We start from the raw sequence: 16,447 nt of genomic DNA, 5'->3' as shown, positions 1-16,447 counted from the left end.
CAAATATACACCCCTGAGGAAAGTTTCATCAGAACACAAACCTAATAACCTGCACAGTTTTGATGTCTTTGAATGTAAAAAACATTGACAGCTTAGAATCTTTCTGCTAAAATACAAAAAAAGTGTAAAGAAACAGGACACCATAAAGTTATGCAGATTTTAAAATGAGTTTTTTTAACCCTAGGCAACATCAGCTTGTTACAAAAATGAACAAAATTAAATAAAATTGCATTTGTATCCCTCCTTTACTCCAATTCATTCCCCACGGGAATTATACAGGTTTCAGTTCGGACTGAAGGACTGTTTGGACAATGGACTATTGTCATCCAAGTCACATCATAGAACACCAATAATGGGTTAAGCAATGTCTGCCATTCCCTGAAACATCCAGGCTAGGAGTGCAGTCAAGCCACTGAGTGACAGGCTAGTCCAATCAACAACCAACTGTGGCCCTCCACTGACATGGTCCCCTATGTTGGGAGGTAGCTGAACTTCTACGTCCTCTACTAGCTCACCATAGAGGCATCTTGTTCAGTTCTTGAAGTACAGGCATTAAGAGTAATGTGTTATTCACCATAACAAATGAGGAAAACAATGACTCTGATCCTGCTGAGTTTGAAAACCTAACTGATCATATCATGATAACGTTATATACATGTGTAATCCTATATAAATGTTCTTATTCTAATTTAAATAACTGCAGATTCAGAGCGCTACAGACTTCACATTTTGAGTATTGTTTTCATTGTCCCATAGTTTACTATTTTGTCTTATTCATCAAAATTCAAAACCTATCCAACACCTTTCAACAATAATCTTTTCTGGGAGAAAGTTACATGCTGAATGATTACCAACTTTACTTACTCCCTTAAAGAAGAAAAAACATAAATCAGACATCTCTTCAGCTCCCACCAGCACATGTTTCAAATTGACCAACAAGACTATATTGTTAATGAGGAAAATGAGCCTCCCTAAAGAATTTTTCTGTTAGGACTTAATTATTTGCAGCACAATTAGAACTGGGAAAACATGCCTAAAGAGATAGGAATACCGTGTGGGATGAGATAGAATGGGTGTTGGGGTTAGCCGAATTCAAATAAAGATCCAGGCTAGCATTGAACTAGCATTTTCACATGTGAAGGTCGTTACAAGTGGCACCTTTAAATAAAAAGTTGCTGTAAGTATGCTTGGAACTTGTAAACATTCAAACAAAGTTGTTATACCAAACACCAAAGGCTCAGGCAACTTTCAATATGCTTGGAGTTCCAAGAGGCATCTGAGGCAGGTTAAGGAAGATTTAAGAGGATCTTTACTATTCAAAATGCTCCAGGCATTTTTGTCTGAAAAATACATAAGTATAAAACTTTCAGGTATCTAACAGGAATGTCATCAAATATGTTATCCAGGAGGACTGCTACTTTGGGTCTTCTTCCCTTTTAGTCGCAGCAAGACATTTATTAAGCAGAGACGTCGCATGCAACACAGAGTGGCTGTCGTCACTGCTATTGGGACTGGCATTTCAGGACAACTTGGGACAAAAATAAAAAGGTGCCTGAGTCCCCTATATTTTTCCGGAATTAAGCAATATTTGGGGTTGGATGCCTTTGATTTGGCTTCCAAGTCAGCCCAAAGTGCCAGTCCCAGCTGCAGTGAATGGAACCACTGGGGAAAACAGCTGCATCCTGTACCGTATAAAATGAACTGACTGATGAGGGCAAAATGGCAAGCCTCTGTGAAACAGCAAATGCAAGAGTTTATCTTTTTCTGAATCTTTTGTCCTTTCACCCCTCCTATTTTAAGTTAGTGACTCCCGCTGAATTACATCTCCATGGATGCTTGAACCCCTCTAGTATTTCACCCTTTCATTTGTGAGTATAAGCTGTGTAGGTAGTGAGTGTTGGAGTGTTACTTGGCTTTATAGGGTACCACAGCCAATCTGATTCTGTCAAAAAGCAGAATACTGTGTGGATGCCGGAAATCTGAAAAGGGAAAATGTTGGAAATTCCCAGCATGTCAGGCAGCATCCATGAAGAGAGAACAGAATTGACCTTTGATCATCAAACTGAAATATTAACTCTGTTCTCCCTCTACAAATGTTGCCTGACCTGTTGGGTATTTTCTGCATCTTCTCTTTTTATTTCAATCTGATCTTTTTATTGGATAGCAATGAAGAGCGAGGGTCATTAGCTTGTGTTTTCTTGACTGTATTACAGGGATGCAGTGGTTAACTGAAGTACTCCCATCCTTTCCCTCATAGGTGCTGGCACACTCATTGCACTAAAATACCACGGCCGCAATTCTCCCATCCCACTGTACTAATTTTTTAGTGCAGCAGGCCGGGGGATTCTCACGTCGGCCGATTCGCGGGGTTCATGCATGCATTCCCCGCCCTGATAGCGTCTCCCAGTGCTGGATTTCCAGCAGCATCAGCTCCATGCCGGAAATCGGTGGGGAGGCGCTAGGACCATTTAAATGGTCATTTAAATATAATTTATGTTTCATAAGCGGGCCCAGGATTTCACTAGCATCCCTCCCCAGAGTGGTTCACTCCAGTGGGGATTACAGTAGCTCCCCACTAACAGGGAACTAGCAGCCTGACCCTGCTGGAGTGAAGGGGGGGGCAATTGGGGCCCCCCAGAGGGTTGTGCGGTGGCAGGGGGTGCCTCCTGGGCATTGGCATCTTGGCAGTGCCAGCCTGAGCCCACTAGCACTGCCCAAGAGACAAAGTGCCACTCTGCAGATGGGATCGGTGGGGGAAGGAGGGAGGCCAGCGACTGGGGTGTGGAGCTGGAGGTCAGGATGGGCTGGGAGGGGGGATTCGGGGCTGGCCCAGGAATGGTCAGGGGGGTGCCAGCGATCGGTTCGTGGGGGGGTGGAGGACTGGCAACGGGGGGTCACGGGGCTGGCCCGCGATCGAGCTGGCCAGCAATCGGGTGACCAGGAGACAGGGACCACTACACATGCGCCGATCTCGGCTCTGACAGATCGGCATACACGCAGTGGCCCGCTCAGCACTATGCTGCCGGCCTCTCGGGTGGGAATAGGCCCCACCCCGATTTAGAATGATATATATGTTAATGCCCTCTGCAGTGCACAGAGTGTGGGAGATTCTTCTCTGAACTCCCACTGAAATAACCAGCATGAATTACTCCAGTTTTCAGGTGAATTCGGCACTTAGAATCTTTCTGGAAGAATCCCGACCCACATATCCCTCCAGAACCTCAATCAGTTGTCTAATTCTACACACAGCAAGGAAGAACTTTCAATTCTCTGTTGATCCATCAGCCAAGTCAGACATTCAAATGACTGCAGATCCAGTTTGACTTTTGAAAGTGTTGGCTTAATCACCACTGATTAGCCAAATTAGAACAGCAACACTGCAGTTTTTAAAGTTATTGAATGGAAACTGTGGGTTAAGACAACCACTTACCTGTAATTATGAGAAAGCTTAGATTATTTTCACTTCCAGGAAATCAAAGCATTTCTGCACCCACACCCCACCCCTCACCAAACTCTTTTGCCTTCCCTCCATATACTCTCACATACGTACACACACACAAATGCTTAGCCATATGTTATATAGCTTACCTCTGTGCCCTTCGATAGATGATAGATTTCAATTCCATGCATTCAAAATTCCGGGTCCAACCCTCTTGATGATAAAGTCACCATCTTAAGTGACTCTTAAGGTGGAAGTGCTCAGTGAGGGCACTGAAACAAAGCAAAATCAAAAGTTATTGATAAGACTCTAAGTGGGAAATATCTTGAAAAACCACAACTTCCTCGCGATAAACGTAACTAACAAAAAAATAAAAGGTCTGAGGTGGGGGAAACACCTAAAGCAGACCAGAACAAATAAAAAATTACCATTTTCTTGGAACATATGAAGCATTTTTTCTTTCTGACATAAAACTAAAACTTAAAATGCAAATAAACAAGATGTGTGGGTGCCAAAAACTACTATTACTTCTTTCATTTCCAAAATGTCATTCTACTCATCATTTATACATGAATTTAAACTTTAGGTTTGGACATCTATTCCAGACAGATGAGTGACAATGCAAGAGAAAAGGCATTTTATTCAGATCTCTCATGTCGACCATACTATAAATAACTAGAGCAACTGTCTGTAATCTGGAATTGCACATCATTCTGCAGTATGATTGTACCTCCCTGATGATGTAGCTCACGGAAAATTAATCCTTTGTGTATTCTCTTGTCTGAATGTGGTAAACATGAACTATTTATCTGTCTCCTCTAACTGACAATAAAACTGGTTAATATGTAAGCAGGTATGTCCTACAAGGTTCTCTTACAAAAACTTATAAACACTGTTCAAAATTATTGAGCAAATTTTATGATGGAAACAGCCAGGCAGCCTGATGATTTTTGTGCTGCCACTTCTATTATTCTATTATTATCTGTAACTCCCTGATGGATTTTTAAAGTGTTACCGCTATGTTTTTTCCCTTTCCAAACGCTGCTAAATTTGCAGACTGTATACTCTACAATCTGTCTTATCAACAGATGTTCCTCAAACAACAGCTATTTACCTTGTTTATTCTACTTATCAAAAATCACCCCTTTATAAGAGCAGGAGAGGTGATATCAGTTTTGGGGGATGGTAGAGGGAAGTGAGAATATCAAGGCCACATGTCTAAGAAAACATGGCAATTTTTTTCAGAATGATTTTCTACACATTTAAACAACCGTGAAGAAGATAAGATAGTGTAACAGCTGCATATAATGTACATTTTTTTAACCACTGTTTGTTATTACCACTAGTTAAACCATTCGTGGCTTTAAATTTGCTTGCTCTGTTCCCCTGCAGTGCATGGGGATCCTGCTGGTAGGGCCAGACTATGAAAACATGCCTCAAATGACCAAATGTAACGGCAACTTTCAAAGTAGGAACCAAACCAGACACAACAAACCACAGAACAGCCAACCTTAGTTGTCATAATTTATGTGAGTGGAATTCAACTGTAACACCGTTTACTGAAAGCTAAATTTCCACAGTGGCATATTCCTACCAGAACATTTGGTTTTGAAAACTTATGATAAGACACCACTGATAGTTTATCTATTTCTGCGTGAATCCAACCAAATTTCCCCACACTCTTTATGATCGGCGACCGCTTCTGCACGTAATGCACTTCAAAAGATCTTTAAATTAATTTAAGTCTCCTAGAGGCTGATCCAAACTTATAAAAAATCTAAAATGATTTTAGTTCATATATACATTTAATTTACATGTGGGTTTCCTTCAGTTTAAAACAATTGCACTAATTGAAACTGATTGTGACTTCTCGGTGTTTATACCAGTTCTCTGTCCTTAACTAGAATAAAGCTGGATGGTGTCACATTACTGTCTGACATACATGCTGGTCAGAGCATAGAGGTGAGTAATAACTGAATACTAGGTTTTAATTAGACTGCTTAAACAGCTTAATTTAAATCCATTTGTTTATGTGCCTATTATAAACTGATGTCTATTAACTGTAGATTTTACACTGATTAAAGAGTGCAGATTTTTTAATCAAATTAAGTTATTTCAAAACAGTAAACCAGCCTACACTGTAGCCTTGATTTTGACCTATCCTGCTTGATGAGAACTGGGCTAGTTCAGGTCACATATCCATTTTGTGTCCAATCTGACTTTACTTCCCATTGAAACAATGGCATATAAAACAAGCAAGGTATAAAACGGATGATAGACTCAAAACTATTCCATTCAAATTGAACAGGTTTGGTTAAAATTGGGACCTATGCATCAATGGGAAATCATTACTTCTTTTCTACAAGTCCCAGAAAGCCGAAAAACAACGTAAATAAATCCATTGTTGAATAACTTCTTAAAATGACATGGGACAAATGAGGCTTCCGTTGCAAGTGAAAAGTAAAGGTGACCTTCCTGATCAAGCATCTGCTCCAACTTCGCATGTAGCCTACAAGGAAACCTTACTAACCTCTCCTGAAATAACAGGCATCCTTAGTGACTATAAATCATAATCTTACCACAGATTGCAGTGCAATAAAGTAGGATTCTTTCTTTAAAAGTAAGGTTAATTTGAAAAGTTCCAAGAAAAAGAGGGAGCTGGCACATGAAGATTGCATGTATGGATGCCAAGGGGGCAGGGGAAGTAACAGAGGGGTGGGGAAATAATGTTGAAAGTAAAACTATTTACTGTACATATAGTGCTCTAACACAAGTCAGATCAGGCAGAGCTAACTTTAATTCTATTTTATGAGAAACAGCATGGGGCAGCATGGTGGCACAGTGGTTAGCACTGCTGCCTCACAGCGCCAGGAACTCAAGTTCAATTCCAGCCTTGGGTGACAGTCCTTGTGGAGTCTGCATGTTCTCCCCGTGTCTGTGTGGGTTTCCTCCAGGTTCTCCAGTTACCTCCCGCAGTCCAAAGATGTGCAGGTTAGTGGATTGGCCATGTTAAATTGTCCCTTAGTGCCCAAAAATGAGTAGATTAGAGAAATTAGTGGGGTAAATGAATGAGGTTATGGGGATAGGGTGCGGAGAGGACCTGGGTAACATGCTCTGTTGGTAGGTCAGTGCAGACCCAAAGGGCTGAATGGCCTCCTTCTGCACTGTAGGGATTCTATGATTCTAAGTGATGAAATGGGAAATAAATAATTTGAAGTAATGAACAGTAGTCTCTTGCCTTATTTAACTATGCGCATATCCTCAATATTCTAGTCAGTTAATCATTAATAATTATTTTGTTACACAGATTATTATAATTTCCAATAAACAACATTTTGGTTCAAATGAACATTTAACTTCAAGGCCAAGCTTTAAGCCAGTTGGTCTACATACAAAACAATGGTGAAATAGAGGCAGCATTATGATTCACAATGAGAACAGCAAGCATTTAACTTGTGTTAATATTCAGAGAGATAAATGACAATCTGCAGTGCACATATTCTAAAGTTCCACACTTATTTTAATCACCTTGATTATTGCAAGTTCAAAGGAACATTGGAATGTAAAGGATCTGAAAAGACTACTGGAGTCCAACTGGCTAATCTCAGTGACTATGATGTATCAGATCTCACAATACCTCTTAAACTCTCTATCAATTATTTTCTCTAGGTACTTATCCAACTTTCTTGAATTTGATGATACCATCAGTTCCCCGTGCTTCCCTTGGCAATCTGTTCCGTATATTAAGTAGTTAAACCAAAACTGTCTATACCTTTTAATGTAGAATTGACATTAAGCATATTAACAATTATCCTGTCTATAACCATTAGGATCTTGAATATTTCATTAAAATTACCCTGAGCTCTCTTTTCTCCAGCATATTCAGCTTTTCTTTGAGAGTCAGATTCCTAATTTCAGTTATCAACTGAGTTATCCTTCACTGCACCCTCTCCAATATCCGAGTGTCTTTCTCAGATTGAAACGGTCAGAATCATACACAGTAATTCCAGGTGGGTCAAACTGCATTTCGCACAAACACAGCATCATTTCTTTACAGTTTTCCTTCTCTTCACTGCTGCCACGTACCATGTATAGCTGACTTCAGATATCTATCCATTAGGGCCCCCAAACCCTCTTCTGTTTTTGACTCATGTAAAATAAAACCGCTGTTCCCCACACTCATAATTTTTGCCTTTGTCTGCATATACGTATTTCCACATGTCCCTCATCTCTCTAGCTCCTTTGGTATTTCACTGCCCTCATGCCTGCTGCTTGCAGTCCCTCTCAGTTTGGTACCATGATAACTACGAACAAAAGGGACAACCAAATTTCCACACTTGGAGGCAGTGGAGATGAAGTATTCCAATTTTTGAAAAAATATTTCCACAGCAGGGAAATAAAACTTACACGTGACTCGCAGATTGGAATTTGAAAACCTGCAATGGTCGAGTAAATTAATGGAACTACTCAATTCCCCACACCACGCGTATAAATGAAAACTGAAAATTGATTTTAAAAACTTGTGTTGTCCAATATTATTGCATCCATTTTAGTTTGTAAATTATTTGGTGTTTCCAACAGTATTCTCAGTCATGAATTCATACTTCGCCCCTATGTCATTTTCAAATAGATCTTTACACTCATTAATGACCACAGACTGCTTTCTACTTTTGATGCAAAGTAACTTGTTCATACTACGGAAAAGCAGAGAAGCTCATACAAATTGACAATCAATGAATGATTGTATATCAGTTTGTGAAGTACATACTAAGTTTGAAAAAAATATCAAAATCGTGGATTGAATATCCCAATAAAACCACATCACAAAACATGGACTTTACCGCTATGAAGACATTAGTCTTGGGGGTTGAACTTGTCAGTAGTTCCAATGCATGTGCCTTGGTAAATCCAACAGAAACTTTCCAGAAATCTTCACAATGAGCTGTTTGTTAGTAATTGTACTACCAGTGCAAAACTTACTTACAGACTAGGAAGGTCCCAGGTTCAATCTCAAGTCTGCTGCACCCACCCAGAACATGGGAGTATGTTTGAGTAATGTAAGTAAGTCTATGGGCGAGGACAAGAAAAAAAATTGCCAAAGTTCCGACTTCAAAGCATCATCCAATGCATTTTTCTGAAAATGCATGCATTTGTTGATGTTTGTTTGACAACAAAATTGGGCTCAAATATGATGTCCCCCACAGCCAAATAGCCTACTATTCATTATCTAAGCTTGTTCATAAGGAATACCAAAAGCCAGCTGTTGGCTGCGAAACTGTATCTAGATGAATTAGTGCCTTCAGGAGGGAAATGGAGATATTTTATGTATGAAATTTTAAATTATTTAAATCTATAGAAAAGAAAGGCTTTACCTACATTATTTAGTATAACACATTTATTCATTAAACCTCCACATACTGTGGGATTATACAAAAAATAAGTACAAATATTGGATAGGACAAACTATATGGCGCAATGTTAATTTTGATTTGGCAGCTTGAAGTATAGCACTGCCAAAGTGTCAAATTGTCAGATCAAGACAATAAAGTTAGACAAAAACATGTAAGTTTGTCCATACTTTGCAGATAATCTACATGGATACTGACCAAAAATACTGGCATAAGGACAATGGGCATTATTCCAAGGTCAGGACAGAGCCCTCCCTGCATATTAATAGTCCTACATTATATTTATGTTTGTTGTCTCTTCAGACAGTCGCATACCTGTTGTGGACCCGTTCTTTCAACACCAACAGAGCTAACAACGCTATCTGCAGCTTGAGTCTGTTAATATGCTAAGAAGCTCCTGGCTGAACCAATACATACAGCTGAGGGCCCAACTTCCATCTTACTAAGATAGAAGGATATTTGAAGTGTATACTTTATAAATAATCTTGTGGTAGTACGGGTAAATCAAGAACAAGAATAGAAATAGCTATTCAACACATCAGGTACAACCCTGCTTTTTAATAGATATAGTCTGCCCTTCATGGTTTGACTTGGCAGTAAAATTTAAAATCTAGTCTATTCTGTTTAAACAACAATTGATTTTCGAGAAACATTCCAGAGCTTGCTTGATAAGCTATGTTGATCATGCCATCACATCGCTGAATAAATTCAGTTCAAAATCCTTCATAATATGAAGAGAATTAACGGACAGTATCTAATTCAGAAAATTACTAGTTGACTTAGTTTAGTCAAAGTTTGGTTAATTTACTTGAGTCGTAAGTGCACAAGAAATGGGAGCAAGAGAAGATCACATGGCCCAGTAAGCTTGATTAGCCATTTAATATGATCATTTCTAATCTTGAGATTGAATTCACTTTTATGCCTTCATTTCTAATCTTGAGATTGAATTCACTTTTATGTCTGCTCCCCATATGCCTTGATTCCCTGCAAGGCCAAATATCTGTCTCATTCAGCCTTAAATATGTTCAGTGATGGACTGTTCGCAGCCCTAAAGGGAGGAGAACTCCAAAGATTCACAACCCTTTGAGTTACAAAATTTTTCATCCCATTCCTAAGTAATCAGCCCTGAAACTGTGAACACTTGTTATAGATTCCTCGGCCTGGGGAAACAACCTCTCAGAATCTCTTCTGTCAAGCCCCTACATTATTTTAAATATTTCAATGCAATCACTACATTCTTCTAAACTCTTGAGAATATGGATCCAATTTATTCAGCTTCTCATTATAAGAAAACCCATTCATCCCAGGCACCAAACTCGTGGCCCTTCGCTATACTTTACTGTCTCCAATGTAAATATGGAGACCAAATTGCATGCACTATTCTAGGTGTTGGATCAACATATGATTGCATTCTTTATCCTTATTCTCCAATTCCATTGCGAAAAAGGCCAACGTGACATTTGCTTTCTTAATTGCTTGCGGTACCTGCCTGCTAACTTTGTGTTCCTTGTACAATTACACCCAAGTCTCTCTGAAAATCAACATTTACATGTTTTACATATTTTTTTAAAATTCTGCTTTTCTACTCATATCCAAAGTTAAAAACCTCTTACTACCCACCTTATAATCTCATCTGCCAATTTGTTGCCCAATCACCTAATCTGTCTATATCTCTTTCCAGCCTCTTTGTGTTCTCCTCACAGCTTGCATTCCTAACTGGCTCTGCATCATCAGCAACTTAGAAACTTTATTTTCTGGCTCTTTTTTTAAAGACACTAAATAGATTGTAAATAGTGGAGACCGCAGTATTGATGCTTGCAGCTCTCCACACGTCACAACCTGCCAATTTAAAAATGTCCCATTGGACCCTACTCTCTGCTTTGCTGTCCATTAATAAATCCTCTGTTTATGCTACTATATCACCACATCTCCATGGGCCTTTACCTTGTGAATTAACCTTTCATTTGGCACCTTACCAAATGCCTTTAAGTCCAAGTGTACTACATTGTCTTGGTTCCCCTTTATCTACCGTATTAATTACATCCTCAAAAAAACTCTAATAGTGTTCAAACAGGATTTCTACTGAATAAAACCATGTTGATTTTAATCATACTATGATTTCCTAAGTGCATTCTTAAGATGTACTAAATAATAGATTCCAGCATTTTCCCAAAGATCGATGTTAGACTAACTGGACTGTAGTTCCTGGTCTCTCACTCCTTTCTTGAATAGAGGTATTACATTTACTAATTTGAATCTTCTGGGGCTATTCCAGAATCTGGAAAATCACAGCCAATGCATCCACTAACTCTGTAGCTATCTCTTTTACAACCCTAGGATGTAGGTCATCAGCTCCTTTTGTCAGATTTTTAGTCTCTTGAGTTTCTCCAATATTTTTCTCGGCTGATGTCATTTACTTTAATTGCCTCACTCTATCAGCCTATAGATTAACCCAGTGGTTCCCAAAGGGTGCGGCGCACCACACTGGTGCGGCAAGAGAGGATGGCAAGTGTGGTGGGAAGATTCAAGGAGAATCAAAGAAACATTTAAACATGGATAGATATTTTTCCAAAGTGGTTGTTATATATTTTCTGGATGTCCCATGATCATATTGTAAAGTAGTTGTGTTCTATGTTATGAATCAAGCACAGCTAGGAGTTCTTTTTTGTTTTTGAATGTATTTCTTATCAATAAAAAATTTGGTGTGGAGCGAGCAAATTTTTATTCCGAAAGTGCGGCCCAGTGAAAAAAGTTTGGGAACCAGTGGATTAACCTCTATTTCAGGTATGCAACTTGTGCCTTCTAATGTAGAAATAGACAAAACGTACTGGCTGGAATTCTTCGACCTCACCTGCAGCTGGGGTTCTCCAGTCCCGCTGCAGTGAATGGAGAATTGGCTGAGCACCAAATTCTCCGTTCTGGCTGGCAGCAGTGGTAGGAAATCCGAGACAACAGAATTCCAGCCAATGTCTTTGCCATTTTCTCACTCCCCATGATAATTTATCCCGTCACTGATTCTAAGGGACCAAATTTACTTTTGTTGCTTCTTCTTTATATACAAGTAAAAACTCTTACAATCAATTTTGATATCTTGGCTAGTTTATTCCCATATTTTTTTCCCTTTTTGATCAACTCTTTGATGGCTCTTTGCTGGTTTCTAAATCCTTACACTTACTACTATACTTTGCAACATTACAAGACTCTTCTTTTAATCTAATATTATCCTTAACATTATTGGAAAGCCATGGATGAATTTTTCTTGCCCAGAATTTCTTTTTCATGCAACGCATTTTTGTTTAGTGTTTTGAATTGTTTCTTTAAATGTTACCCACTGTTTATTTACCCTCATACCATCAATCTATTTATCCAATCAACTTCTTGTTTAATGACCAACTGTATAACTACTGTTATGAGGCTTATAATCTACTCCCATCAGCACTTTCTAACTCTTGCTATTTCTAATCTCCATCCATACTGATTCTACATTTTGATTTGCTGAGCGAAGATCCTTTCTCATTAATGTCCTTATGTGATCCTTTATTTTGTGGCTAACCCTCCTTCTTTTCCATTCTGCTCATCTTTTCAATACGTTGTGTATCTTGGAATATTTATTTCCCAACCTTGGTCACCTTGTAACCATGTCTCTGTAATGGTGATTAGTTCTAAACCATTTATCATTATTTGTGCATGAATTCATCTAATCTATTAACGGCGCATTCAGAATTCAAAATAAGCGAACTCAATTTTTTCTAATATTCCCTAAATGGACCTTACTCTCCAATGCACCATTACTGTTAAACTCTGTCCTTTAATATCCTACTCAATTTGTCTTACCTATTGCCTCAACTTTTATGTTTAGATTTCTAAATCTCCTTTCACCAGAACTCTCTTGCCCCTCTGTTAGCTCAAAACCATTTTTCCCTACTCTGATTTTATTTGTCGGTGCACTCACATTTATGCACTCTGTCACACTCTGTTTCGTGTTACCCAAATCACTTCCCTGCTTTATTGCCTTTCTGTTTCTCTTTAACTTTCCAAATCTGCCCTCATATGAAACCTCCACCCCCTACCACCCCACCCCACTATTTAGTTTAAAGCCCCCTCTACAGATCTAGTTATATAACTCTCCTGGACATATTCCAGTACAGTTCAGGTGTATGTCGACTCTAAGATACAGCTCCCTCTTTCTTCAGTACTGGGCTAAGTGCCCCAAGGGTCGAATTCCATTTCCCCCATATTAATCTTTGAGCTACATATTCAACTCTCTGATCTTATTGACCCAACCCCAATTGGCTTGCTGCTCAGGTAGTAATCCAAGACTATTACAATTATGGTTCTGCTTTTTAATTTAGCCCCAAGGCTGCTCATCCTCCCTCAGCAGAACCTTTTTTTTACTCCTACCTAAGACGTCGGTACCCATGTGAACCCCAACAGTCACATTTGTTTTCATCTTGTAAATAACTTAATTAGTGTTTTCCTTATTAGGTAATGGGAATCAGTGTTAATTACACAGCATCATGCCAAAACCAACATACCATCATAAGCAGTTATTGCGTGCTGATAGTATTATATGAATCAAATCTAGATTGTTTGGATACTAATATGAATGAGATAATTGAACAGATAGGTTTTTTTATTCATTCATGGAATGCAAACGTTCCTGGCAAAACTAGCGTTTAATAACCATCACTAATTGCCAGGTGGCAGTTAGCTGCCTTCTTTAACTGTTGCAGTCAATCCGGTTTAGGTACATTCACAGTCATGTTAGGGAGTATGTTCCAGCATTTGATCCAGCAACAGTGAAAGAACAGCAATATAGTCCAAATCAGAATGGTGTGTAACTCGGAGGGGAACTTTCAGGTTGTGGTGACCCCATGTATCTGTGCCCTCGTTCTTTTAGGTGGTAGAGGTCGCAGATTTAGATGGTGCTCTTGAAGAAGCCTTGGCAAGCTGCTGCAGTGCATCTTGTAGATAGCACATACTGCTGCCAATATATGGCAGTGATGGAGTAGGTGAATGGTTAAGGTGGTGAATGCAGTGCGAATTATGTGGGCTGCTTTGTCTTGGCATTTGGTAAGGTGCCAAATTGGAAGAGGTGGTGTATAAAGTCTGTAGCCCTCAGCAATGTATATTAGTTCCTTGGGACAGTCGAAGCAAAGGTAAGTCATAGGGTTATAAATTGATGATCATTGTGCCCGTTTTCCAAACAGAAAATTGAGGCATTTATGTTCGACTATGCTCCATGCCCCAAGGATGCTTCAAAATTATTCAAGACCAATATAGCTGAAGAGATTGTCCAAAACAGGCTTTGATCCGTTTATAGATGAAAGTGAATGGCCTCATGCCATTCACTTGGAGAAACTGAATTGTTCTTGTATGGGGTTGCAGCCTATTGATTGGCCACCGCTAAGAAGACCATCTTTAATATTTGTTGAATTCATGTGGACGAGAAGGGAGAAGAGAGAAAACTTGCCTAAATGTTTTGTATAAATATTGGGCAATGAAAGGTTCAGACATGTGCTTAAATCTCTCAGAGTACCAAATTTTCAACATTCACTTCGAGAAAGACCATTATGCACAAGGTATTTTGAAACTCGGCCACAGCATCTGTCATAGCTTTTAGATAAGGAGAGACTGAAAGGAGAAAAATTGTGGACAGGCGGTGTGGAGTGGAAATCTGTTCTATCAATTCTTCAAATTATAACAATTTAAGAAGAACTGTTTACTTTATAAAGCTACATAAGTAACAACATAATGTGCAGACTGCAACTGATTGAAAATAAGCTACTGCAAACTACATACCATAATTTACTTCTATTAATAAAAACATGATTGCATTGTATTCAACACTGATTATGGAAATTGAGCTACAATTTTCACTGTCACCAGTAGTTCAGTGGATAAATGCATTAAACCTGGATTGATTCTTGATCAACGCTGAGCTTGCTAACCTAAGCTGGGGGCAGTGAGGAGTGTCCTCCCAACTGGGAAGAGGAAAAATTCCCACTCTAAACTGTTGTTCTGTGACCTCTGCTGGAAGTATGCAGATAGGGGCGTACAATTAAGACATGGTGGCCCAGTGGTTAGCACTGCTGCCTCACAGCGCCAGGGACCTGGGTTCGATTCCTGGCTCGAGTCACTGTCTGTGTGGAGTTTGCACGTTCTCCCCTTGTCTGCGTGGGTTTCTTCCGGGTGCTCTGGTTTCCTCCCACAGTCCAAAGATGTGCAGGTTAAGTGGATTGGCCATGCTAAATTGACCCTCGTGTCAGGGGGATTAGCAGGGTAAATGTGTGGGGTTACAGAATAGGGCCTGGGTGGGATTGTGTTGGTACAGAATTGATGGGCCGAATGGCCTCCTTCTGCACTGTAGGGATTCTACGTTCTAATTGGACTCAGTAGTGAGATCCAATGTCCAAGCTCAGACAAGAAAAATGGGCATTTAGTGCGCCTGGAATAATATCCGTTAACGTTAGATAGGAGTTTGATAGTTTTCATTGTTTCTAAGTGATAAAGCTCCAGGAGCCAATGCTATCACAGCAGAAATCTGCAAAGTCAAATGTCAATGACTGGTCAAGAGTTCACAGAACTCTTTCAGTCAAGACTGACTCAGTAGCATCACTTTGGACCAAGCTGGTCGAGTCTTAAAGGATACAGTTGCTAGTCTGGGCCGGAATTCTTGACCTCGCCCATGACTGAGATTTTGCGGTCCCGCTGCGGTGAATGGAGATTTGGCCAAATGTCAAATTATCTGTTCTCTCTGGCAGCGAGGATGGAGCGGACAACATCTGAGAATTCCGGCCTGGTCTACAGCAGTGGTGAGGGAACCAACAAAATGGAAAAACATACTTGACATCATCTTCACCAACTACTGCTGTAGATGTATCTGCCCATGGCAGTATCAGTAGGAGTGACCAGTCCTAGTTCCTGACCTTATTTCAGTCTTATCACACTGACACTAACTTCCATCATGTTGTGTGGCACTACCACCAGGCTAAATGGGATAAATTTTGAACAGATCTAGCAACCATGAGGCACTGTGGCAATTGGCAGCAGCAGAATAGTACTCAACCACAATCTGTAACTTCATGGCCCAGCATATCTCCCACTCTACCACTTCCACTAAGTCAGGGGATCAACCCTTGTTCAAAGAATAGTGCAGAAGGGCATGCCAGGAGCAGCACCAGACATGCCTAAAGATGAGGTAAAACTACAACACTGGACTACTCGTGTGTCAAACAGCAGAAGCAGCAAGTGATAAACAGAACTAAGTGATTCCATAACCAACAGATCAGACCTAAGCTCTGCAGTCCTGCCACATCCAGTCATATGCTGGACAATTAAACAACTCACTGGAGGAAATGGGGTTCTGAGCATCACACCTGCCAGTCTTCAGACAATTCAATTCACTCCACATATTATCAAGGAACAACTGAAGGCGCTGAATACGGCAAAGGCTATGGATCCTGACAATATTCTGGCAATAGTCCTGAAGACTTGTGCTCCGGAATTTACCACACCCCTAGCCAAACTATTCAAGTACAGCTACAACATTGACATCTACCCTACAATGTGGAAAATTCCCTGGTCCTGTACACAAAAA

General features: G+C 39.8%; 1 protein-coding gene across 3 annotated transcripts in view; it reads right to left on the bottom strand.

Moving 5' to 3' along the window:
* Positions 1–16,447, bottom strand: part of foxp1b (forkhead box P1b) — a 502,439-nt gene that overhangs the window by 449,328 nt on the left and 36,664 nt on the right. For all 3 annotated transcript variants that reach the window (XM_078209450.1, XM_078209454.1, XM_078209451.1), the window contains exon 2: positions 3,589–3,711. The gene's annotated coding sequence lies outside the window, so the exon portion shown is untranslated. The remainder of the gene's footprint in view (positions 1–3,588; positions 3,712–16,447) is intronic.

This window comes from Mustelus asterias, chromosome 3, assembly GCF_964213995.1.
Source record: "Mustelus asterias chromosome 3, sMusAst1.hap1.1, whole genome shotgun sequence".
Taxonomy (NCBI): Eukaryota; Metazoa; Chordata; class Chondrichthyes; order Carcharhiniformes; family Triakidae; genus Mustelus; species Mustelus asterias.
This window is presented reverse-complemented; position numbering and strand designations above follow the sequence as displayed.